We start from the raw sequence: 26,788 nt of genomic DNA on the forward strand, positions 1-26,788 counted from the left end.
ATCGTTTGATATTTTGCTTAAGCAGGAGTTCGAGTTTGCTTCTTTTTAGTTTGAAATAGTTACTTTAAATAAAAGGTTCACGATCCGCCCAAAGAAGACACCATTTGTTAATGAAATCCTCATTCTCTGAATATGGACTGCAATACTATAAGTCCGTTTAACAGTTCATTGCTCCTCACTTTTCAGAAACGGAAGATATGCAACGATTGAAACACTAGTCAGGAATCATGAAACGCTATGCGTTTAAAGGGTGAGTCAATATTTACACTTTGCATACACGATGCACATGAAGCTATTAAAGAAGCAAAATGTAGGTTTATGCTTACAAGCCTTACACGAACATTTTAGAACGCATTATAGCTTGCATGGTTACTTTTTAATGTATCGCATAATCGTACTGACAATTTATATATATATATATATATATATATATATATATATATATATAAATTTGCATTCAGACAACATACAAAGCTTTTATGTCTTGATGGAGATATTGGAAGGATTTCGGCGTAAACCCAAAAAGAAGGCTAGTCGTGGCTTGGTCATACCAAGCGAAAATTAACGTTTTGACTAGTGTCCAGTGACGAAGTTTTATCGGTGTATTCTAGACGCAGTCGACACCTTAACATTACAATATAACAGAAAAACAGTAGACAAAATGCAGATAATTGTCATATATGGCGTCTGGGATACGCCGGATCCCCACCTGTTGTTGCAGCTGCATGCAGGCAATGGAGAGCGTCTGAGTTGTGATGGTGCTAGAACTGCATAAGACTACGTCGGGTTCTAAGAAATTTTGTTAAATGTCTGAGCGGTTTCAAGAGGCGAATAATGCTGCCTTTCAGTGTTATAGCAAAAGTGCAGCTACGGATCCCAGCGGCAACTGGTTTAATAAACAGTAAAGCGAAATGTGGGTGTACGTGCGTCCCTGCTAATATATACAAAGAATTACACAAAACATTGCTTGAATATTGCAGTATTTGTATTATTCAAGCTATCGAAATATGCTAGTTGTAGGAACGTTGTTCTCAAGATTTCCTTGATTCAAGCGAATGCATCAATCAGCTTAGCTAGAATTGCCGACATAATGTCAGTGATCATTTGTTTATTCTATAGTAGCTTAAGTTCAAACTGTGGGTTTTGCGTACCGTATCTCCCAGCGAGCCGCAATCACCATGCAAGTTAACATCGACTTACTTCCGTCAACAGTAAACTACTATCAATGCCTGTTAGAAATTCTAGTAAACTGAATACTCCCTTTTTTGAAACTTTATCTACCTAAGTCGAAGAAGCAGTCACATGTTAGCTTAAAGATGGAAATTCCGTCGTCACCAATCTGGCCCACTAGACATCCCATCTCGGCTTTTATCGGGCGACAGCTAGCCAGCCAATGATCTGAACAGACTTAAAAAAGGACGAGTGAATCGAACAAAAACGATGGAGTCAAGCGAATAAACTTTGAAGTTGCTATGATTTTGATCCCGATGCTCATCAAAACTCACCTTCACATTCGCAAACGAGAGCATGAGGCTAGTTTGCCTTGAAGTGTTCGTTGTTACTGCCTAACGCAATCTGAAGACTTACTGCGGCCACAAACCAGAAGAACGGAAACGGTAATAACTGTCAATAGAACACACCGTATCGATCAGAGAGAACGAACGTAGAATATACAATTAAACATCAAATATATCTGTAATAATAACATTGTTTGTGATTGCATCACTTGGTTATTCCATGAAAGCCATTCGCGTTGTCATAATCATTATCATTAAAGAAGCATTACACTTAACGTATTTCGATATCCTTTGCGGTCATGGAACTAAAAAATGGTAGTCTCCAGGACTTCTCTACTTTTAAAAGCTCCATCACAAACCTTAGCCTTATAGTTTAACCGACCGCTTTGTTTATCCTCGATTTTGTTTGAATCTTGGAAACCCAGCTTTAATCATTCATTTTCCTTTCGTTCCTACCAATTTAAGTGACGACACGCTAGTGACGGTAAAAATTTTGTCCTTATACATAACGGTAGCGTAGTAGAATTATTGAAACGTGCTGCTATATAACTGTCTCAACAGATGGCTCTACGATCACGTCTCACGCTTGGGTTTATTTAAACCTTTTATTAGTTTTATATATTTTTTTATAGTTTTATAAATGATGTACGTAGTTGATTGAGTGGCATATAATCTTTTATACTAAGAGAAAAGAAACTCTTTTTAATGCTATAGTAGCTCTTTTTCAAAAATTGGATTCACGTTATATTTGTCAAATAGTTCAAACGTAGGGGCACTGGTTAAAACTTGGTCTAGCTAATATCAACTAAAGGGGGATGTTAGTACACTTACCAACTGAAAGTCTTCTGTCAGATGCTAGCCCAGTCAATCGAAAGTATAATAAAAATATGCCAGAAACAGTAGTTGGCCTTGGTATCATTGTGGTAATATTACAGGTATCTTTTAAATATAATTAACACACCTTTGGAGCGAATCCCACTATATTCTTTATAGCTGAAAAGGCTGAGTTATAGCTGATTAACAGATGAAAGCTAATGTTCTTTCATTTCTTTGCTAAACGTTGCCGCTTTCGAAATATTTTTCCTTCTTCTTCACAAACACGGTGTAGCATAATGAATAGGTAAATACGCTAAGCATATTGAAATATATTCACGAATAAGGCCATGGGATGTCGAGGTTTTATTAAATGCCAAATATTGCATAGAGGAAATACTATCTTTTCTTTAGAGAACATCACTAAGTAAGATACTAAATTGTTAGTATAGTACTGCCTTGATTAAATAGATTATAATAGGTCGCATATAGGGAATCTAGTGCACATTTTAAAGCAAAAACGTTAATGTAAATACGTTGTGCATTTTTTTAAAATTTTTTTACTTTTAATTTTGGAAGAAACTGAAGACATAAACAACAAACTAAAGTTATGTTTTTTTTTACTAAAATGTCTTGGTGAACGTGTAAATGAAGCCAGTGAAATACACCAAATAAGCTGTATTGCTACTCTAATTTGAAATTTGAGGCACCTTAAAATAAGGCCCCATCAGTCATACATAAACATACACACAACTTGTGTGGATAAAGAAGTTTATTTGAATAGTAGTTTTGCCTCGTATTTCTGAAGTAGGTTTTGAAGTTGTTAGCCATTTTTTAAATAAACAGGTCAAATTTCCAGATCGTAAAGCAATTATTTAGAGGCGTATATACCCATAATTTCTAAACATAAACAGCTGCTCGTATTAATAAATAAATGGCTACTGAAGGCGCTTGCTTCTGCGTATTTGGTTCATAGGGCCCTTAATCGTCTTGTACGGGTACGAATAAAAATTACCAGAAGAGGCTTAATCTAATGAATAAGTCTCCTGAGGAAGAATCTCTCACTTTAAGTTAACATGCTGAGCAAAATAATAGTAAACCTGGAAATAAAAAAAGTTGGCTTATAGATTCTGAAAGTTACCTTTCAGATTTGTCTTTTAGTGCATACGCAAGGTTTTTGTCGCTTTAGATTACTATTATCATTATCATTGATGCAAAGCCTAGCAATCAAAAACCGGTGCTGTACCAAGGAAAAAGCTAGGTTAGTGACTACTTCGTGTCGAATGACATCCTATCCTTTTTTTTAAATATATAGGAAAAGTAAACTATGTTTTGTGGAGGCTCGACTCACTAAGCTGAAACCTGCTAAATCTTGCGACCCTAAATCTTGATGAGAGGCTCTTTCTAATTTTCGAAAAAGTGAACACATCGGATACCGCATTAACATTACTTCAGTATGTGGCTCCTTTAATGAGGTCTCATGTTATTACAGAACCTGTAGGATGATTCCCCTCAAACATTACCCAAAGCAGCCATTGATCCGGCGGCCCCTCTCAAATTTTGCTTAAAACCTATGTGAGAAACCCCCGTGATCCACTCTTTACCAAAACTTTATCATTTACCATTAATTTTTTTGGGGTCTAGTTGTCGTATTTTCCATACGTGCGGCTTCTCCTCGGACCAACTTTACTCGATTAACACCTGGTACATATTTTACTACGTAGAGAGAGCTAGTTCTTACAATACATACTTTCAAATGAAAGTTTCAATTGCATGATACAGGTAAGGATGAAAATAAAAGAAGTAGTCCCTAGAAAGCTCTAGGGATTACATTAGGGAGTAGCAAGCATTTGGTGAGGTATTAAATATATTAAGTGAAGCCGTCTTTTTTTCATTTGTTTTGTGAGCTCTTTTTTTAAATTGAAGTTACTGATTGATCGGAACCACCGCCATCCTACCACGGTTACAGGGTGTTCCTACGGGGTCTGTCATTCGGACATGGTTAGCAAACGAGGTCAAACAATCTTCGCTCAGCTAAGTTGTGCGTTTAGTGTTACTGTATCGCAGCGTAGTGAATCATAAGATGAGCACACACCATTACGTTGGTTCTAATAGCTTGGGACTAGAGCCGTATCTCTGTTGCATTTTTATACCAAATGTGCTTCACTGCTATATTATTAGAGAATTTGACCAAAAGCTTAACAAAAATTTTGAAATAGGTACGATTTAGGTTAACCTGAACTAAGCCAAACCCGAACAGCGCAATTAATTTACGGTAAAGACTCGTTCAATTTTTAAGCACCAGTTTCTATAAGTAATCCCAAAGCGTAGTGGATACTTCCATTAAATAGGACATTATTCACTCGTACTTTTGCAGACTACACAGAGTAAATACTTTTTAAGCTCTTGAATCAACTGAGACAAGAAGAGATTTTATAGCCTATATTATATAAATTGTGCTAAAATAATACCTTCTAACAAGGGCCTGCAGCGTTTTCAAAAGAAAACCCTTTTTCGTTAATCACTTAACACACTTTCCTGTTTTAATCTGTATGTAACCTGCTAATCTGTTTTAATGTATCGTTTTTATTAAATGCCTGATTGCAACTATATAGATATATATATATATATATATATATATATCTACACCTCATAAAATCAACTTTTATTATGTGGAAAATAAACATGAACGTTAATGAATTGTCGCTAGTGCACTTATGGTCATGTAATAATATATTTTTCAATACCTACCCAAATGTGTACCACGAATATACGTTAAGTGGCCCAAGCAGTTTTTACAGAAATAAAAATTTACTTTGCCTTTGGGTTCCTCTTCGGAATTCGACTCCGAGTCAGTTTCAAGTACTTACTTTTACATCGTCCCGTTATATGAATCCTCCTATTTACGTATGGTCCAAAATCTATATGATGGACAGAAACCATTTTATGATTGCAATGTGTGATGACTTATATACGTAAAGTTAATTTATGGTAGTGTAATAATTGTGCCGTAATAATGAAACCGGAAGCAAGGGATAACGTCATTTCATGGTACCTTATGCTAACACATTTCGAATTTTCGTCGAGTGGGTTTCGTCTTGGGAGCAACTACCTAATGAAATTTTTGCTCAACCATCGAAAGTTGATTTAAGCAAAACATGACTTTCAAAATAATTTTCATATTAAGTAAGTGAGGTTTATTGGTAGGTACGTACTATAGATTTCAAATTTACCGAAGTTATTTTTCAACCCTGAAATACTGGTCGTTTATTCAAATTGCAATAAGCATTTTTTAGCTAAAGAAGGAAAGTAACCTTCGTATGCCCAGTGAATAATAGAATTAAAAACGTCACAGATCTTGTGGTCCTTTGTCTGAATCCACAAAGTATGCGCAAATTCGTAACATTTCTCAACAAAGTTAGTTCAAGCTGCACAAGGGAGGTATCCTTCGGTATCTCTGAAATTCATTCCAGGTAACTTCATCTGCATTTAAGAGATTCATTTTAGAATACTTTCTATGTTATATAGTACACAGCATCGAGAGGGGCCCAAATATATTGTAAGCGGCTGCTTATTGCTTCCCCATCTTCAATAGAAAAATTAAATCCTGATATCAGAATTATCTAATAAAATTTTGTTTTTTCCTTCTATAAGTGCGGTTTGATAATCAAAATTCTTAATACATATGTATTGTATTATGTTCGACATATCGTTTTTTCTGCGGAATAGACTAACTGCAGCCACGCGCCTTAAATAATCAAGACCCGTTGCAATTATTAGCTAATAGTTACGTGCGGAAATAGTTTCGTGTATTCACGTGGAACAAGTGGATGATTTAATATACAACATATAAGAAATATGGCTTTTTAAAACGTTATAATGCGTTATGCATAGAAATATTTACCCGGAAAACACCTAATAACGACTAAGGCAATCTGTCTGTAATTTTTTAGAGTTCGAAGTAAATCCAATTCAACTTTTACAAAGAGGGAGATATATCTCACAGCCGCAGCAAAAGGGGGATGGCAGAACTGCTCCACCAGTAGAGCTATACGCTATGCATATACGCATCCTACAGAAGGTACAGCCAAGCAGCAGGGGTCTAGCGGGATGCAGCGGCGGCACACTAACATATACGTGTCGAAGGGCTCGTTAAAGGCAAACTATCTAAAACCAAGGCACCCCGTTTAGTGCAAGCGTTGGGCGGCTTCCGCTAGGCCACACACCTCAATCCCGCTAGATTGCAACGCTTTGATTGTTCCTTCTTTTATCGCACGGGGCCAGCTTTGTCAAAGTATACGCTACGCCATAAGTACTCAAAAGTTATTTATTACAGGCGTGACATACATAGAAATATATTTTATAAGAAAGGCACATCACGACTATATACGCGTAAAGAAAGTTAACCGTTCATTCCTGCCAGCCAACAATAAGGCATCCGCGGAATTATAGACGGTCGGAATGTGAACAATTTTTTAGAGGCGCTACAGGGCCTCGTGGTCACTACAATCACCCAACACAGTTGACATTTTATGCGGTTACTCAGCAAATATAGGCCATGGAGTTCGATCGGTTCGCTGACAGGCAAATATTGTTGGATTACTGTATGAAAAATATGTCCCACTTTAATATCACCTTCTGAGTCGTTCTCATCACCTTCAGAATGTTTTTTTCTGAAGAAGATAGGATCTTTTTATTGAACGTCGTTTTTTTTCAAGTTGGTATTCACTGCTAAAGTGAATATTTGAATAGTTTGCCTAGCTAAAGTGAGACCTACTAGATGAGATGACAGAATTGTGACTCATCGTGAAGCCTTTATCAACGTTGCTAAACGTAACACTGGTAGCTCCCATGGAGCCCGTGGCCAAACTACTCAGCGTTATGCGGAATTGCACGTTGGAGCCGCCCGATGCTGAAATAGGCGGATACGCAAAAATGCAAGATGTTTGCTATAGGCGCCAACAACAGGGGCATATCCAAGCTCAATGTCTACAGACGCAGCTCTTAAGTGACAAATTCATCGAAAACTTCAATTTGACTTGTGTTGGCTACCTCGGTCTGAAAAAGGCGAATGCTTCGGTCTTCCGAGGTGATGATACTTTTGATGACGTGGATATTAGTGCGCCGGAGAGTTCGCTGCGTCGCTTTTTGGCGTCGAGAAGTGCTGGGAGAAGATGGCAAGGTTGTAGGTTAAACTTGAACATAATGCTGGCGTTATATAATTTTAGTTTAAAGGGGGTAGATCTTGCGCTTTCAAATTAATAGGTTTTTAGTTTTTGTCGGGTCTTTAGTCTAAAGAACTTCATAGTCTCCGGGTTTGACAACTACTACGAAAGCCATAAGGTACGTGCCCGGCCTCGAAAACGCGCAATCAATACTTTCGAAATTGTTGGCATATGACAGCATTTTTTTTCATAGGAGACATTCCTCTCTTCCTGTCTGCTTTTCTAACGACCTGATGTCTCGAATCGCAGCAAAATTCTCGCTCTGAAGGTAGATACTTTTCTTTGAAAAAAAAACATGCGCGGAGACTCAGACAACAAGTTATGACAAACCAAACCAGCTTTATCATCGTTTTTGCCATCACTGGGGCAGTGTTCCTATGATCAGTGGTATTTGTAGTGCGCTCAGTGTGCCACTAAGAATATTCAAGCATCGCGGAGACCATTTTCTTGTTACAAAGACTCTTTATGTTGCACAGAACTATATGCGTACTTGCAACGTATACCAGAAAACAAATCTGCGGCCGGCCAACGAACTGTTTCGGGAAGCAAAATTAGTTGAAGAGAAGTATGTGACAATTCTGGAGGGACAACAGATACTGCCAGATCTAATATGCGACTTCCAGACCCAAAAATAATGCTACCGGGTTTTAATTTTTATACAACTGCTACTTAAATTCACCTGTAGAATCGCTTTATTAACGAGACATCACATAACGGAGTTTCCGTAATATTCATAAAAATAATAGTCCGGCCAGCCGCAATAGGACTCAGTGTAAAAACGTAACACTCGCTGTGTTACATTTGAGTGGGTACACGATATTGCACACCGAGATCAAAAAATCTACGCACGCAACGGAAAATACGAAGCATCTTTCAAAAATATATAACACGATTTGCATATTCAGCATGGTACCCTATGAGACCTGCTCCTAAATAGTAAAATCCAGAGAAAGATCCCAAAAGCTTTTCGATAGAAATAAATGGGAGAATTCTAGTGTTTTAAAGCGCGATTGAGAGGCTTCCAGAAAAATATACTTAGTTTGGCCACATAAGTATCTAATGGTAGAGCATTGTCAAATAGATCTCTAAAAAATTGTATAATCATCTAGTTGTATAATATTTTAGGGTTTACAAAAACATTTACGGATTAGTGCATCAAAAAGACACGCAACGAAGCGACGCGTCAGCATGTTGGGCGTTGGACGCTTTATAGAGATTATTGATGCACACGGCTGTACGAATCAGAATTTGGCGAATGTTTTAAGTTCACGGGACTCCATCATACCAAGCGATACACTGGATACACTCACTTTTTTGAAATATATTCGATAGAACAGGGTGGAATGAATAAAAACATTGGAATATTGCACCATTAGCTCCCTTGTTTAGCATTCCAATGACCTAAACTACATCGGCTTAGAAATAGGTTTTTACTATCTCCCTTACAATGAGAATAATTTTTCTACAATTATTTTATTCTAAACTTGTTATTTATCATAAATAGCCTAATTAGAATCAACATTTATCAAGTTTTGCTTGACGACTGTTAGTGACAGCACTGGCGTTTTCTTGCGTAGAGTATATAGAGGTAATAACATCATCAGCAGCTACAGCGGCATTAGTATTATAGTTTACATTGCGATGAACGCTTATGTCCGTACGTGCGGTTTCATAGTGATATTGTGGCCGTTGCCAGTTGATGGTGTCGTAATCGCGGCTACCGCTGTCGCGGCCGCAACGACTTTACCAGGCACGCATACTCCACTTCCCTTCATCCATACATCCATTTGACCTTTTCTAAAAATCTTGGACTTTCCCACTCTCTTTTGCACTTAGACTGTCGTTTGGATGTCTGCCGTACGATGTCGCTGCATGCGTTTAACTGACATGAACAGCTTATAAAAGTCAAGTTGAGAAACAAACGGTGTTCCACGAATCAACCAGTGGTGACATCAGTGCTGATGCTGATATTCTTAGAAATCTCGCCCGTTGTATTTCTCTTTCTCGCTCTACCTCCCTCTCTGTTTGTTCGTTTTGAAGGAACGCGACAGCTGCAACAGTAGCTATATATCCTTCTGCTGCACTGGAAACAACTAGCGAGCAGCGTTTCAGCCATGAACTACTGTGACGCTACAAACGCCAAAGCAACAGCTGCTTTCAGAAGTGAAAAAACTTTGATAAGAAATGAGTAAGACGAGGTAAAAGATATCTTTGCGCTAGCCGCAGATTACGTACAAATATATATTAGTGCAGAGCAACTAACATGACAACATTTTATCTAGATAGCTTGACGATAGATGCCAACCTTTTCTACTTACTTAACTTCTTTCAAACCATTAGTCATAAAATTATTAAACCAAAAGGTACCTCAGTTGCCCTTCATACATAATGCCTTCACACATAATAATTAACCTGTCAAATATACTATTACTGATTCTGATTGGCAGATGGACGCGTCCCTTACCAAAAAATCACCACTACCGTATTAGTTGGTAACAGAAAAATAGGAGACATCTAGCAGTTTCCAATAAAAGAAGAAGATTATTAAGAAACAACGCATGTGGCCAACAAACGCCAAGATTGTAGTCTTGTATTTGTATTCTTTAGCAAAGACCCTTAGTTTTCCCTGAAGCTCTATTAGTGCACTCCACATGTGGCAGCTTGATTCGAACATAAAGATTAGTAACGGAGAGTCTTCGAACAAAGCGTCGCTTTTCGAGTGGGCCGCTTATAACATTCTGCTATAACACAGTATTTGTTTTTAATTAAAAAGTATATAGCTACTACGTTACATTAACCTAGTGTTTGCTAATTAATTAATCCGTCACAACAATAACCTGTGCGCCTGTTAAGGCAACAAGACACTGCATTAAGTCTGTATTCACTTCATCTTTTGTCCTAAAGTAATTGTATATTCCAAATATTTCTTTGCATAACCAAACTAATCCTGTATATATTTTGCCTAGTAAGGTGTCTCGTGAAAACTCTGAGCAGAATCTTAAGACTATTTCCATAATTTAGTTTCTGATGGATATTTTTATTCTATATATACATCATTTACCGCGATAACGCCCTGAGTTTAAAACCTAAATTATATACGAGTGCAATTTTAGAGTATTCCTTCTTTGATCTGCAAATAACCTGCAATTAATAACTGTGTATCAAAGTATATTAATAGATGTAAATTCGTTAGTCCGTCAAATACGCTACATCAAAAAAGTCAGACTGAATAGATTTTGGGTTGTAGCAGATCAAAAGCCCCAAAAGTGCAAGAGTCCAAAAAGTTTAAAAAATGTAAAAAGTGTCAAAAGGTCTTTTAAAAAATGTTAAAAAACTTATCGGGCGACTTCAAGCAATCAATATTATCCTTTGCGAAGCAGCAATTAATTTCTGTGCCAAAGATATAAATGTATCAGAAGTGTTTTTGAGTCATTTCGATGAATGTCAACGCCATTACTGATTTCGGACATTACTTCATAAAAGCTTTCCTTGTGTTTCTAGGAATTGCACAAAAACTACGGCGTAGACCGTCGACTTTGGACAAAAATGAAGTTTATATTTTTGATAAGGGTTCATACAGCGCGGGATATTAGGTACTAGTTCATCCTTGTTCAATTCACGTAAATGATACACTATTTTTGCAATGGTGAGTTCATTGTTTTGTTCTCAAAAGATATGGCTTTCGTCTGCAGGTAGGAGTAGCGGATAAACGCGTGTTTGTGGCAACAAAGTTCAAGTCAAGTTTTCTCCAATTCGAATGCAATCTTTTATGTATATAATAAAGACTTCACTTAAAACGGAACCTCGTCATAAAAACAACTACCACGCTAGACTAATAAAAAAGTGCAAGTTGCAGCCGTTTCACTATGGACTATGTGGTACTGGTGATATCATAAAGGCCAATTATCTTGGGAAAACGTGTTAGAAATCGCTCCATATTAATACTAATTAGCTCAATTCAGCGCTTACGAAAGTTTTATATAAACAATATTTGTATCAAAAGTGCTCCAGTTGATATCAGTTTATAACTTTGAATGGTTCGTGCATTTAGTGCTAATTCAAAAAAGAATTTCAACTCTGATTTTAACAAAAATGTTTTCGAATTCAGTATGCATTAATACAGTAAACACACTTGAATACTTTAAAAATACTTCACCTGTCCGTTTTTCAAAGAACGGTTTCGAAAAAGTAAGTTCCAGTCACATCTGGAATCACAAGGGTTCCCAAATTCAAATTCCTATTACTTCATCATCTTTATATACCATCTTGTTATATTCTAAATGTTTCAACTGCCAAAGGGACGAAATAAGTAGTAATTACTTAGGCTCATAGCTCTGAGGTTTTGCATTAACTTCATAATAGTCATATCGTCTTTATGATAATTTGATTCTTAAATTTCAACGTGCATTGCATTAACGTTCGACGAAATTTTAGTCATAGAAATTTAGAAACTGTTTTCCACCGTTCCACAGCCAATATTGCTTACTGCGAGAGTATTAGCTCTGGGAAGCTTTAGTTTTTGAAAAGATTGTAAATATAAATACCATCAAAAGTCGTCGTCTTCTCATATATACTTTCAAACCAATAGAACTTTACTGCGTCTCTTAGCTGCTTATATCGATGTTTTTGTCTGAATTCCCAGAAGTTTTTCAGAAGAAAAGATTGGATGGCACTAATTGCCTAATGTAGCTTTTGTAGTCGAATTTTTGCCAAACTTAATCTGACGACATCATCCTTTCCCTTTCGATAATTCCGCGGCAGAGATTATACTGGAAGATCATTCGAAGTTTTTGTTGTTGAGTCTAGTGCGATTTTCATTACCACTTAACCACTACCATGGAGACAGTGCCGTAAACATGTGCATATCTTCCCAGACATATGCCATATTGTCGCGCAAAAAAATAAATTTATCTCTATTGTTAAGGTAGCTGCTGTGTAATAACCTTGAAGTCCAATAGACGGATAAAGATAATCTTTGACTATATCCTGCTAGATGTATTTGGATACATTATAATTCTTCGAAATCGTTCATTATATCCGTTGCATTGTTTCAGGTTAGAATGATCGGATACTCACCGGAAGCGACAGAATGCGATATATTGAGTTGTTTACTTTTTAGCTATATTTATACTTATTGATTGTATTAACTTGTTAGATTATTTCTTATACAGTATGTTGTTACTTATAACTAACATACTGCCTTGACCGCGATTTAATTTAAGAGTAAATCTATACAAATGTAATGGGTGCAATATATCCTATTGTTATAATTATTAATTATGGTATTAAGTCATTAATAGCAAAACGTAAGCCCGATACATAATTGACAGATACAGAAGCATTGAAAAGAACATGATTTTTTATGACAGAAAAAAGTTACTCAAAAAATTAACATAAGTTTTATTTTGCAATACCCGAAGCATGGCTTTTTTATTGTTATCTTAGTTTTTATTTATGTTCATCTAAAATATAAACGTTATGTCGCAATAAGGCTTCGAAACTACTCGAACAGAGCAACAATACGAAATGAACTATCGCTGAACTTGCACCTTGTATTGAAAAAAAATACTAAAAAGGTATCCGACTTACATTAAATACTTCTCTAGGAAGAAAAAGCACGAAAATAAATTGTAACATAGCGACTAGCGACACATATGAAATCTACTGTCTATTTCTCGTTATGCAAGCAAAAAAATAATTCGGAAGAAAGGAACAAAACATAAGAAGCACAGATGTTGAGAAATGCGCATTTCTTGAAAACGTACAATTTACTCTATGGATTTTGGCATTGTAAATTATAGAGCTTGGAGTACCGCATCAGCTTCTCGAATTTCCGAAGCAACCAACTCATTATCCATTATTGCACTTTACGCGTTGTAAATAGCAATCACATTAAACGACCATAAGTGCCAGCTGAATAGACGTAATCATACTCGACCCATGTCAACTACATTTTTGAATATCTCGTTAAAATATAGTAAACAAATTATAAAAAAATAACTTATTTTTAGTAGTATTTTATTCTCGAGTGTTTGGAAATTTTTTCTGGAATTATTTTTGAAAATATTCGTTTCCTTGCATTTGGCTTTCTCAATATGACGCTGATGTGCAATGAAAGCAGAAAAAGAGATTCTTTTGATGTAAATAGAATTCTTCGCTTTGCGACAATAATTATACCATAATTCAGATGAGAATTTGAATTGAAAACGGCAATCAGGATTGTTCGACAAGCGTACAACGAACTGCCAAAGAAAATACCAGAATCCAATGGCCTTAGTTTTTGCAATCAGCTTGTACAAGCAAAATGGGGCAATTGAAACTGTGAGAAAATTCGGATCACAAACAAATAATCACAGTTATGAGATCAGAATCTCTCTATTAATAAATGCCGTGCCTTTTCCCGGTTCCGAACCTAGACCACCAGATATTCCTGATTTTAAGTACTGTGAGGACTGAATATATAATAACTGGCCCTTAAGAATTTTCTCTCAGCTGTGTCAAATATTTTCTCAGGATCCATCATGACTCGACGTTTTTTTTCCTGATCGTTCCATTCCAGCGTCTATAGTATCTCAAAAAATTTGGTGTGCTTGAGGATTTTAAAGCTTACGGTATTCATGTCTGTTTTTAAATACATTCGCATAGGGTTCAACGAAGCCAGCTGACTGGAAATCACCTAACATATAATAATTTTTTAATTGTTTACAGAAATTATTTTATTAATTTATTGAACAGATTGTCATGGTTAATTGTCAGAATCATTGCTTACACATTGAGTACATATATATGTATACCGCAGTTGTATCTACTATACGTATGTGTATACGGCTACTAATGTATTTATCTTTTTCAGTGTGTCATAGAGATCAGGACGGTGTTCCCAAAAAGCATCCAATTTAATTCCATACAGTTGATTAAAGCTCGAAATCATACATGCACACGTCGCATTAATATGTGCTTGATAGTCAACAGTTGTTCAACTGAGTTTAATTATGGGTAGAAGCTTACCGAATATATATAGATCAAACGTAGCTAGGTCTGTTTCAGCTCTGTTGCCTTTTCACGAACCGGAAGAGATTTATTCGCTGAAGATGAGGACGGTCCTGGGTTGAAAATATAACGTTGTTAGTTGAAAAAGTAAGAAGTTTTTACCCATTGATCTTTCTTTTATTTTTTTACCCATTTTCATTTAAGTTACTGAAAATTTAAATTTACATTTGAACCTACCCGACGACCGGAGAACAACAGCCTTAACTGCCACTTTAAAATGCGCAGGTAATTAGGAGTCCATTGTTCGCGAATCATTTGCTCATCCGTAATTAATATCTTTGCTAACGATCTCTAAAGGAGTCAAAATAAATTTTTCGATGACAGAAATTTCATAAAGCAGGGCGGAAATTTAGGCAGTCAAGGTGCATCTTTAAAGGATACAACAACAGTTCTGTCTGGGTCGTCCACCAAAACGTTTAAATGACGCCTTTTTTATCGACCAGAACGTGCGCTATTTTTCGGTGCCCAAGGTCATCGACACCTATGATTACGCGACCACTTTTAAACATCATTCAATTCTACCGTTCAGAGACAGAAATGACCATACCTGGCCGGCATTTTTAGAAAAAAAATAGCCAAAGCCATTTAGCAGCGAAGGCACTGATCCCATATTAATCCGTGATCTTCATAGATGTTTATACGAATTTTTTTTCAATGTAATTAACTAGTTTCGGAAAAAGGGGATAAAAAAAAGCGCTCATGCAGCCTCATCGTGAATTACGCCAATAAACTCCACTTTCTATGTTCCGTGTTTTACATCCACCATTGTCGTTAGGCATTCCATTAGACGGTTGGCTGACAGCACGAAATGAAGTGTGCCTTTCTCCGGATTCGATTTAGAACACAACGTGTCCCTAAAGATAACAGGCTATTTCAAGGACTCCGATAGACTTCACTGCCGTACTATAACCTTATCTGAGTCGCATTGTATCATTCTAGTGAAATCTCACGAGGGTATCTACCTGCAAAGCAACTCTCTTATCTGCAAAAAATATACGCAATTAAACTGGATCTCTTTTAAATGGGTCATGGGCATCTACGTCTACGAGGAAGAGGACTGTGTACCTCTCGGACTGGGCTTTTCATAGATAATCTTAACGCGTAGATATTAATTAAATACGCGTAAAACCGTACATCGAAGAAAATACAAATTTAACGACGAATTGGCTCTTTTTTTTTTATACAATACGTGATCTTCTTTGTGGTAGTCTTGATAATAAGCGTTCACTTACCGCTGTGTGAGATGTAGAAAGCGAGGCGATCTCTATCGTGTTGATTACTACCACAGCTTTTCCCCTTGGTATAACTTGCCACGCATGGCTCGTGTCAGATTTTGTCACAAACGATCGATAAAGTATCTCATATTCGGTACGTTTCTCACACTATATACATATATATCATTAGATTATTTTGAAATTTAACGTTTCCTGTTATGTTCAAACGCAGGAAAGCAGGAACAGAGCCGATTTTTTTTGTTGTTATACGCTCAGAGTTAAAAATCGTTTTCGTAAATCCAGTTCGTCTTTGTTGTTTATCAGTAATGAATTTCGGCTTTAATTATCGCAGAAAAACTAAGGGAGCTTAATACTTGGGTGTATTTTATGGGGGTGGTTGAGATTATCGCATTGAATGGCTCTTAAAAACTATAATTGGTAGTAATGGAAGTCCTTAAAGGTTTAACGAAATAAAAACTTTTGATTGAATACATCAATAAAAGTGTGATTATTTCGTGACGCATCGAACTTCAAAGGCTCTTATTTAATTACATGATAAGTTTGAAGTTCCGGTGATGTGCTTACAAGATGTTCCTACGACAAATTTCAATAGAACTCTTAACTTTCATTTTTGTTAAAGTGGGCTTGAAAACAGGCGTTGATGGTTTTACTCCAAAGAAGTATTTACCACCAAACACAATAGAACGTGCTTAAATAAAAAATGTGATTAAACAGGACAGTGTTTTAGGCCAACTAGAACGTACATTTGCAGGCTTCTTAATCTCTTTTTGCATAATGAAAAACGTATTTCTCTTAATGTGTACTAGAGAGATGATCAGCATTATAACTTGAACGAACTCTTGTCTTCAAAGCTCCGTTCTTCATTTTCGGAACGTTTACACGTAGTGTGGTCTTGGTGGAGGTACAAGAGCTCCCCGCTCAATGCTTTAACCAACCCACAACAAGTTTCCGCAGCGCTGTGACCTAGGAAGTATAAAAACTTGATCAGGGAACGTTGATTTTCGAAAGTAGCAGATAATTTCCTTTCTTCATTCTTTTTTTTTGGAGTAAACACCACCATATTTGCCTCTAACAATCTTACATGTATGTGTGTATGTATATATAAAACGACAAAGGGTTTTCGCCGGCAGGGTGTGTTTTGTAGGTTAGATGAATCCGTGGGAAAATATCAGTAATAAGCCCTTTTTATTGGTGTTTTTGCAATTATTGACCGATTTTATTTAGGACGTTACTAATTCTAAAGAGAAACTCACCAAAATTTAGCGACAGGTTTTATACTGTATTATATATACTAGCACCAGAGCAGAGAAAATATTCTAGTTAGAATTGTTGCTCTCACGAAAATTATAGACCTATTTCTATTTCGTGTAAGCCGCAACCTCGGGTGGTCAACACCCAATGAGTCAAGATTCGTTATTTGCTAAGAAACGTCACCATATAAAAATAGGGTTTATAACTTAGAAACTTCATATAAATTTCAGAATTCGAAGATGCTTAAACTTTTACTTGTCAGCTATTCTCCAAGAAATCATTTTTTATTCGGCTCGTACAACCTTCATTAAACCTACTCGCAATACCTGAGGCACTTTAATTCCTCAATATTTGAAATTATTTTCAAAGTAGCCAGCGCATTACGCTATTACACGCTTAACCAATCTGTAATTTTTTATAGTGGCTTAAAAGATTTTTGTGATAATTAAGCTGAATTCACACAATGTATCTACGACGCGTTTGTTGCTGAAACAGCTTATTTATGAATATCGCTTTATCGAGTAAAGCTATCATCATCCTGAGGGAATAAGCATGATTATGGTATTGTGTAAGAGGTCCTCCCAAAAAGGCAAGACCGCATTTATCGTGTGTAAATAATGATAGCCGTAAATTAGCTATATATGTGTCACAGTTGTGGAGAACGTATTGTACAATGCGATGAATAAGCATAGAAGAAACAGATAAGCTTACATGATAGTTTTTCTTTTGCTTAATACCTTTGAGTAAAGAGTAACATGTCATACGACATATAGATATAATCTTCAGGTTTCAGGGTTTCTTATTACCGTTAGATGTGTTTAGATCTAAATTAGGAACGGTTTACAAAAAATTTTCAACAAACTGCCATGCCGGTGGTTGTGGTATTCGTAAGACTAATCGTAATTACATAATCAACTCACTAGACAAATTGTACCTCTAATTAGTTTGTTGCATGTTTATGCGACTGAGCCTTAATGAACAATGGCTTCATATGATAATGCCGTGCTGGCATATAGATTGAACTACCGTAGACAACGTTGACTGTAAATATTTAGAATGACCCTTAGAGTTTTATGATCTTGTGAGTTTTAATATTTCGAAAGCGATGACTGCACTTCAATACTGGGCTCAAATCTAATAGGCTCCTATTTTCTTCGACTCCATTACAGCATTTCAGTAAAAAGCAAGAGATAAAAGCCACAACTTCACTAAGTACAATGAAGCTGTGTTTTTAAACTCTTTATTTAAATTTTTACAGCTGTTTTGCTTGAAGCATCATCATTGAAGCTTCTTACAAAATATACGCAAATTGAAAAAGCTCCGTTAAAGTGGGAATGATTTTCTGCATCCAAGTCCTTCTCATGCTTGGTGTGAATACATGTCTAACAACACTTACCGAGAAGTCTTATGACGAAGTAAGTGCTTTTGTGTTCTTTCACTGACGCCGCTCTTTGACGACAATAATACCAAGGCCAACGACTTGCTTAGGTCGTAGCAACCACTAAAGTGATAGTGGCGTAGCTTCCTTAGAAATAAGGTAAGACGCGACGTGCATTTTTGTTGTCACTACGACGTTTGCTGGGAAGCAATAGACCTTCAAGGGTTTTAGGGAATTGTGCTTCGTCTGTCGATGAGCAACGATTGTCACACATTAAGCTACGGTAAACTCACTTTTAAATTCAACATCGCTGTTGTGTGAGTCACCTGGCTGAAAGAATGGCAGAAAAGCCTTTCAGACTGCTTGTCAACGAAACGCCAGTTCATAGCAGCCATTGACAATAAACAATGACTTTGTATATAGCATATTGTTCGATATGGTGCTACAAAACAAACTGGTTTCATCGTTCACTAAAACGCCTAACCGTGCTAGAGGAGAGGTACTAGTCAACATATACAGGCGCTTATATATTGGCGATATCTAACGCCTGATATATATGTATCTTTACGCATTAGATACCATATATATGGATGACTAAGAGACACAAATTTTATACTAAGGTACGATAATAATAATCTATGGAGGTCAACGCTAGCTACTTGTGTTATAGAATTCTGAAAATTAGTCAGATTATGTAGTTCTCATAATTTCGTTGATGTCATATTTCATATGTAACATTGTGTTCTTGGCAACGCTTGGCAACATTCAGTGAATTTGTGTTATAAAGCTTACACCAATGCACTTATTGACCTTTCAAGTATCTACAGATCAGAGTAATCCCAGGTGCTTAGCACTGCTTATAAAATTTGATGTAATTGACGTAGAAGAAACCCGGATTCTTTTAGCTTTTCACATTCGTAGTAGACTCTAACACAACCGTACAATATTTTATCCCCATTTGAAACTAAACCTATCCAGTCGCATAAGTTGCCATCAATTTGTTACAAAGAAGGTCGCGTTGTAAAATGAAGGCTAAACGTGGTATGCCTACTATGTGCATATTCTCAACTAAGCCTGTGGTGTCTGTGATATCTGCAGCGGAATTGGAATATTGGAATTGGTTCTACAAACTCAGAGGTGAAGGTATGCACGCTACTCAAATTCGATGACTTCAGAAAGCAACGTCGACATGTGTACTGTTAGTCCAGTAGGGCTCAGGGTCCTATTTTCTCAAAACGTATTTATTTCATTTAAACTATAGAGTTTAGCTAAGATAAAGACTTTTATTGCTAAATGAGGAATCTGGGAATCGGACATGTTGGGTATTATTGGAAATATGGACAACGTTTTCATAAAATATCACGGATAGAAGCTTTATATAAACACAATCAACTCCAATCCTGTATTAGTTAATTTTAGTTTCAACCGTTAATGGCGCATTAGAATTTAAAAATTTTTACACAAGTCGAATGTGGCCTTTAGTTAAACTGTTTTGTGTTACTTCCGGTACTGTCATTAAGTGTTCCGTCAGATGGCTAGATGGTAACACAAAGCGAAATGTTTACGTTCGGATTCGAAAATAGACCACCACGTGCGCCTCAGCAGGTAAACATGCCACTTCCACCATAGACACCTTCAGTAACTTAGAAGAGCTAACCAGTTTTTAATGATAATGGTCAAATACTGAATGAGCCGCGACAAAATGATTAAAAGGACTATACAAATAACAAGTTTTTACACGATTTGTTTTTTACGATTCGGACGGTAAGAGGATAGACAGCGCCGTGCTTTTATAAATCATTTAGAATTTGTTATCAGTATCCCTTTTTTCGGATGAGTCACTTTTAATATGAAAAACAGTTACCATATTTGCTTACCTTTAGAGTGAAATTGGTTTTCTGTAATTCACAGTTTACAGGGCTTCAAAGAATGCTCTATAGAGGGCCCCTAACTTTTGATAGAACGGTAATCAAAGAAATGAAGCAAATGATTCGTTATTGCGTGTAGTCTATAGGATAGCAGACTGTAGTCCGATTGCAAAATGCAGGTCTACTTCTTAAAGAAAAATGTTATTATGAGCTACAGTAGCATACTATGCAGGCAATTAATGATGAGACATTTGGCTGCCTCAACTGCAGTGACCAACATCATCTGAAATGGGCCAAAGCGTTGCGTTGTTGAATCCGAGAACATGTGAATCGTATCATAAAATATTTTCCTTTTAAATTTCTGCGTTAAAGATTTAACAATTGATTTCAAGGACACAGAAATAGAGCACGAGGCTATTTAACGCTAAAATGCAAAAGAAATGACTAACAAATATGCTGCCTAGAAAGTGCCCTGGAACGAGCTAAAGAAGCCAAAAGCGTACGACATCAGCCCTGCTCACATGTTTTCGTTGGAGGTTCAGCGCGAAGCAAAATTGAATTTTGTAGTAAACGCACATACACACGGGAAGACCAAAGAGAGGAGGCTTATGGAAGGCGTATATTAACATAGGCCAGTAGAAGAACAAAAAGAGGATAATCTAAAGGGAACACTGAAAATCAGTTGTAGATACAAAGACAAGCATAACAAAAGCGGAGCTTATATGAAAGACTTGCTCTGACAAGATGTAGCACACTCACTGTTACTGCGGCTAATACTCGCCAGGGCCGACCAGAACAAGGGCCAACTCCTCCCAGCAATCCCATAACTTAGTGCACCTAACAGAAGTGAATCATAACCTATGATTTGGTTCCCGTATATTTTATTTAATGTAAGTCCTTTGCGCATAACTTTCGTTTTAGAAAATTCTTATTTATCTTTGCCAAACCTGAATAATTATCTTTTCGAATTTCGCGCATGCTTAAAGATGCAATTTATGATAAGTGAGGTTCAATAGGGTCGAAATTCGTCCGTCATAAAAATTTTTTTATTTTTTTGGCAGCAAATTCAGCAAGAAGCATACTATTACTCGCAGAATTTGGACAAAAGAAGTTTAGGCATATTTATTTAATATGGAGCATAATTTTCATTAGATGCGTTTTGTATAAGGTATATGTCAATGAGTAAAGGTTGTATGCATCGGACCTATTTACAATAGTCTACAATAGTACGCTTTCCTGTTTTGTGGCAACTGGTGCCGTTAGCTACGGAGAACTCACAACAGGAAGCTAATCGCACCTTACTACTACGCGCACTGCAATTTTACTCGGGCTGGTGCCTTTAACTACTCCTGAAATCACCACGTCTGCAGCTTTTATTTCCTGTGCTACTGATATCATCACAATTGCCAATTTACATTTAGACTCAACACTACGTAAAAATCGAGAGCCTAATTGTGAGGGATTTCACACCCGCCACCAGTATCAGTAACTGAGTGATATGGAACTCATAGTTTAATATATATTTAAATTTTGTCATACAGAAGATTGTGTGTACAGTTGCGTTTATGCCAACCGCGGCTAGTTACACGCTAATATTGTATTGATCTACGATACTACTAAAAATCTATATTTGTTTTGCGGGCAAAAAACAACCCCTTGAAATAGTTGGGTTGGGCTGATTTTTGATTGGTCCTTAGCTCCGCTTTGTAAAGATGAATAAATGTTTTTCACTATAGAGAGAAAGTTTGCCTGACGTGGATTTTTTTATGGTTAATATAGTTCCGCTGTAGGAAGAGCAGTGTCAAAAACGAATCTAATAAATTTTTCCCATGCAGTGTGATGTTCATTTTTTTGGCCGTAAACCGCCGGCATCAACCTCGTTTTCATTTTTTGTTTGAAAACAACGCCGCAAACTTGTGTACGCCGCAAACAACATAATCTGCACTTATATATCATCAAGTGCACAAATGTATGTATCTATGTAAACCGTGTTGCGTGAACAAGCGTCCACAACATGTGCTCAGTAGCAAAATAGGCGTGGACGAGTGACGTTCGCTATTGCACATTAATATATGCATACATATCGAGTCAGGAAATCTTAATTCGATTTTTTACGCGAGAATCTGGCTAAATTTATCTAAAAGCTACGATATTTGTTTCAATAATGTAATCATACTCATTTTTTGCAATGACTTGTGCACAGCATGAGTGTACTTTCTTTGCACATTTGAAATGGTATCCCTTGATTCACGATCCTTCACATTCTAGAGAACCAAGGATAATTTATTTAGTTTTTGATAAGCAATACGCAGATCAAAAAAATAATGCGTAATAAAAAGAATGTGATAAATAAAAGCGAGCATCGCATTTGCTATATCACGTTTGGTGTATTCATAATAAGTAAATTTAAATTATCTCAGCTTGTGCTTTTTACGTTATTATGGCACATACGCGGAAATGCAGTGATAAGCAATCATTTTAATTTTTCGTTGTAAGAATTAAGTTTCCACAGAGCATGAAGCATTCTATGAAGCGACGTTGGACGCAAAGTGACTGTATCCTCCTTGAATTTGCCAATACACGTAAATTATTTCGGAAATGTCACAACTGCAGAGATTGATAAACACTGATCGCAAGTTGCTGGTCTTGGATTGTGAACTTAAGTATTTTTCGAGCGGCAAACTTTACTCTAAGAAACGTGTGATTTTTGTGTCCCTGTAAATCAATGTTTTAACCCAGTACAGCATGGCATTCGATTTAAGCTTGTAGGTGATACATACAAAATACAATCACAATCGATTTTAAGAAATCAGTCAGCTATCTACGCACCAATCAACAAGTTGCTTCGCCCATGTAAGAGTGGTATCAAAACTAGGGGGTACAGGGACGGCTTACGGAAATGTAGTTCTGTACATTACAACTGACTTTCGAGATGCTGTGAAAGTCATGTACACGCATAAGCAGTGATATACAAAGAAGAGCCTCGTGGTTAAGCAAACTAAAAATTGGACTTTTAGATCATCAAATTTAAACAAAATTATATCACCAATGGCAATTTCGGCTAGTAGTGCACATTTTGTGATTTTGTTTTATAATAAAATGCTGATGTAGATACGATGCGATACGAACCACCACGCGATATGAAACATCGTTTCACGTTTCCTGTGCTGAATCTATACAATCAATGGCTTAACAATTGCTTTCTTTATTTCATTTAGGACTAATTCATAATATTTTCGTGAATTGTCCGACTAGGTTCTGTAGAAAGATTCTCTTCCTTAAAGTCGCAAACACAAACTTTGCCGTTGTTTGCTTTGCGTCCGCCAGAGGCGGATGAAACTTCTTAGCAATATTGGAAACGCCCTTTACCAGTATTTTCTTCATAAAAGAGGGAAAAGATCCAATATTAACAGGCGTGGGATCATTCGTTTTTTGAAAACGTAAAGGGATGTAAGGGAATTTACTATTCTCAGTTATCATCAGTGCTTGCATTCACCAAGAAGTTGTGTATCGAGCATCAGTCTCGAAATTCAACTGGGTTATTGGTCATAGCGGAGGGACCGTTCGCCACTAATATTAAAATATATATTACTAAAAAATGGGATTTCAAATACACAGGCAACTTCACTAACATTTTATTATATGTCGTTGATAAATGTAAGATGAAGCCAACGGTCTTACGTCTGAGCCTGAGGGAACGTTTGGTTTTACCGGAACTATGTCAAAGCATATATGGTATGCCATCTACATTCTAGAGTTTTATAATACTTTTTTTTCTAAAACTGTATATAAAAAAGCAGATGTTTTATATGTACGAAAAGTCTCAGTTGTAACGGTCATACTTATCTGAAAGAACTTCTATTTACCTCTATTAGGGCTTCAACCTGGAACCTGAAACTACCAAAGACTTTACCAAAGAGTGTATTAAGACTTGTTGGTCTTTTGGTTAATAACGCTTCATACATAGTAACTTAACGTGTTTAACTTTGCGCTTACTCGGAAACGAGTCTTAAGTATATTTTAGCTATCTATGGTTGTACAATTAACAGAACAAGCAAGTAAACTTAGTAGTGCGCTCGCCCTTCCAAACGGTAAAATGACATTTAGCTTTATTGGGCATTACACATAGAGTAAAAATTATTACCGAAAATTTAATTTACAAAATTTCATCGTTAGATAAACTGAAGATGATCTGCTGCTTTATTACTAAGAAATCTGATGAGCAGATAACTTTAAGTGACTCTTTAGGTTTTAGCATCCTCAGTCTGACTTTTATGGTAAATGGCATATACGTCATATACGTTTTCCATTAAAAATCGGTAATAAAACAGTTTATCCCACTTTAATTTTTCAGCCAGCTACCTTACTGAGAAGAAAGAATTTACCAGAGGTGCATTTTTGAATGGTGTCCATTAACTTTAGAATCCGCACCGTCTTGCCTACTGTATATTTTCCATTATACATTGCTGAAATCTGCTTATCGTTTTCTGCAGCCGCATATTCATTTGAAATGCCGAATCCTGTCGATTTGGAATAATATAAAATGGTTTTGCTTATTGTTTTGTCGAAGCTTCGTCCATCGTGTAGGGGTTGGATAAAGGCCGACCTTTGATCAATGTCTAATGACGAAGCACTTTTCCGTTATGACTGTTTTCATCCTTTTTGAAGTGAACTTTCATCCAGATGTTAGTCAAACGCATTGGCAAAGCTACGGGCGATCAGTCGAAGAAAGCCCAAAGCTAGACAAACAAAAAAACATACCTTCATCGAGATTAGTAAAAGTATCATATTTTGATTAAGAAGTTCACTCCGCATACAAACACAACCTGTATCAATTTCAGATATTACGTATATCTGAATTTGCCCACCTGTGAAGCGCGGGATCTGAAACACTAATTGTATAGCACAAAAATGTATGGCATAAAAACAATTATTCCCTTAAACAACCTCAGAATATTCTATAGCCATTTCCTAAAATCAGTTCTTAGAGCCAAATTCAAATTTGAATCTGAAATCATATGACTCCAGACTGTTTGTAGTTTCGATTTCCTTTAATATAAATGGGTGAAGAAAGATAATAGGATGTTATGCTTTTTCTTATTTATACCACAAACAAATCACAAGTGGATGTCCAAATTTGATGCTAATGCATACCTATATACAGCGTTATTTGTAAAAAAAAAATCACAAAACATAAAAAAATCGCAAACTTCTTTGCTGCGTATTTAACATAAGCTCTTCTTTTTAGAAAATTTTTCTCTATGAAAATGAGCAACATTTTGCAACCGTGAGTTAGAATCGCTGTAATCATATCATCTGTGTTCGTCGATATACAAATGTTTTCCCTTTCCGTCATATATCATATTTATGCCAATATATAAGAAAGGAATAATATGTTAAGCGGACGAAGCAGCGAGAGTAAAAATAGACAGGTTCACCATTATAACCAGAGAAACATTTTTTTTTCGTTTCCCATTTTTTTTTCAGACGTGATTACTGCTGTTTTGAAATCCGTCATTGTGTCATTTGTTGGAGCCCAAGCATAAACAATGCATGAGGTGATAACTAAAGCCTTTGAAACTATTCCTATTTTGATCGCGGTCTCCATTCTATATAATCCGTCGCTAGTTCAATTAAGCATGGTAAATGCGTTTGTGGAGGCGTGTTCGAATATGACTGAAACGAATTAAGTGCAAGGTGGTCCTCGCACGATACTTCGAGCAAAGGCTACACTAACGCTACAAAAACGCTAACGATCACATGATCAAATAAACCTGTAAATGAGATCCGGCGAAAATAGAAAGCACGAGGGAGATATTCGCTTTTTGATTCTTTTTATAGCGGTAATTACCCCTGTGTCGTCTTTGTACCTTCTTTCACTATTATTATTTCTTCATATTGCTCCTATCAGAGACCTATTCAGCTTGATGTGGCGCAGATGGCCTTCTACAGGAAAAAATATTTGTGTATAATTTACTATATCTGCATTACTGTATAGCTTATAGGACTTTTTTCTATTTCTGTTTCGAGTACCGTAGAACCCCACGCTACCCACTACAAACATTTTATCTTGTGTTCAGCTAAATGGTCTCTATTCTCTTTTGGGGCACACGTACTTTATATAAACGTTTGCTTTCAACAAATTCTGGCTCCCCGTTTATCAATCGTTACAGACCAGTATTGTCGAAGCATGTTAGCTGTTCGAGAAAGAGTTTTAAGAAGATTGTAGCCTCTTCTTTGTCATATGCAGTTCGCCTGTAGTAAACTTCCTGTTGGCGTTGTCTTACACGTGACAATTAAAAGATGTAGCTCCTAAAGATCATATGACTACCTAGAATAATTTTATCTACTAGAAAATGATTCCTGTGTTTGTGCGAGAAAGAGGAATCATCTGTACATTAAGCTTAAGCTGGCGTTTGATAATCAGCATAATAACAAGTAAAAATAAAAA

General features: G+C 36.4%; 1 protein-coding gene across 8 annotated transcripts in view; it reads left to right on the plus strand.

Annotated features, from left to right (window-relative positions):
- LOC111260079 (cytokine-inducible SH2-containing protein) overlaps positions 1-26,788 on the plus strand; it is a 58,777-nt gene that overhangs the window by 14,929 nt on the left and 17,060 nt on the right. For 6 of the 8 annotated variants that reach the window (XM_022832559.2, XM_022832557.2, XM_022832561.2 and 3 more), the window contains one exon: positions 187-250. The gene's annotated coding sequence lies outside the window, so the exon portion shown is untranslated. Of the gene's footprint in view, positions 1-186; positions 251-12,609; positions 13,151-25,824; positions 26,758-26,788 lie in introns of those variants that run through there. The other 2 variants (XR_002680064.2, XR_002680065.2) reach the window with 2 other exon arrangements.

Source organism: Varroa jacobsoni, unplaced genomic scaffold (assembly GCF_002532875.2).
Source record: "Varroa jacobsoni isolate VJ856 unplaced genomic scaffold, vjacob_1.0 scaffold_397, whole genome shotgun sequence".
NCBI classification, from domain to species: Eukaryota; Metazoa; Arthropoda; class Arachnida; order Mesostigmata; family Varroidae; genus Varroa; species Varroa jacobsoni.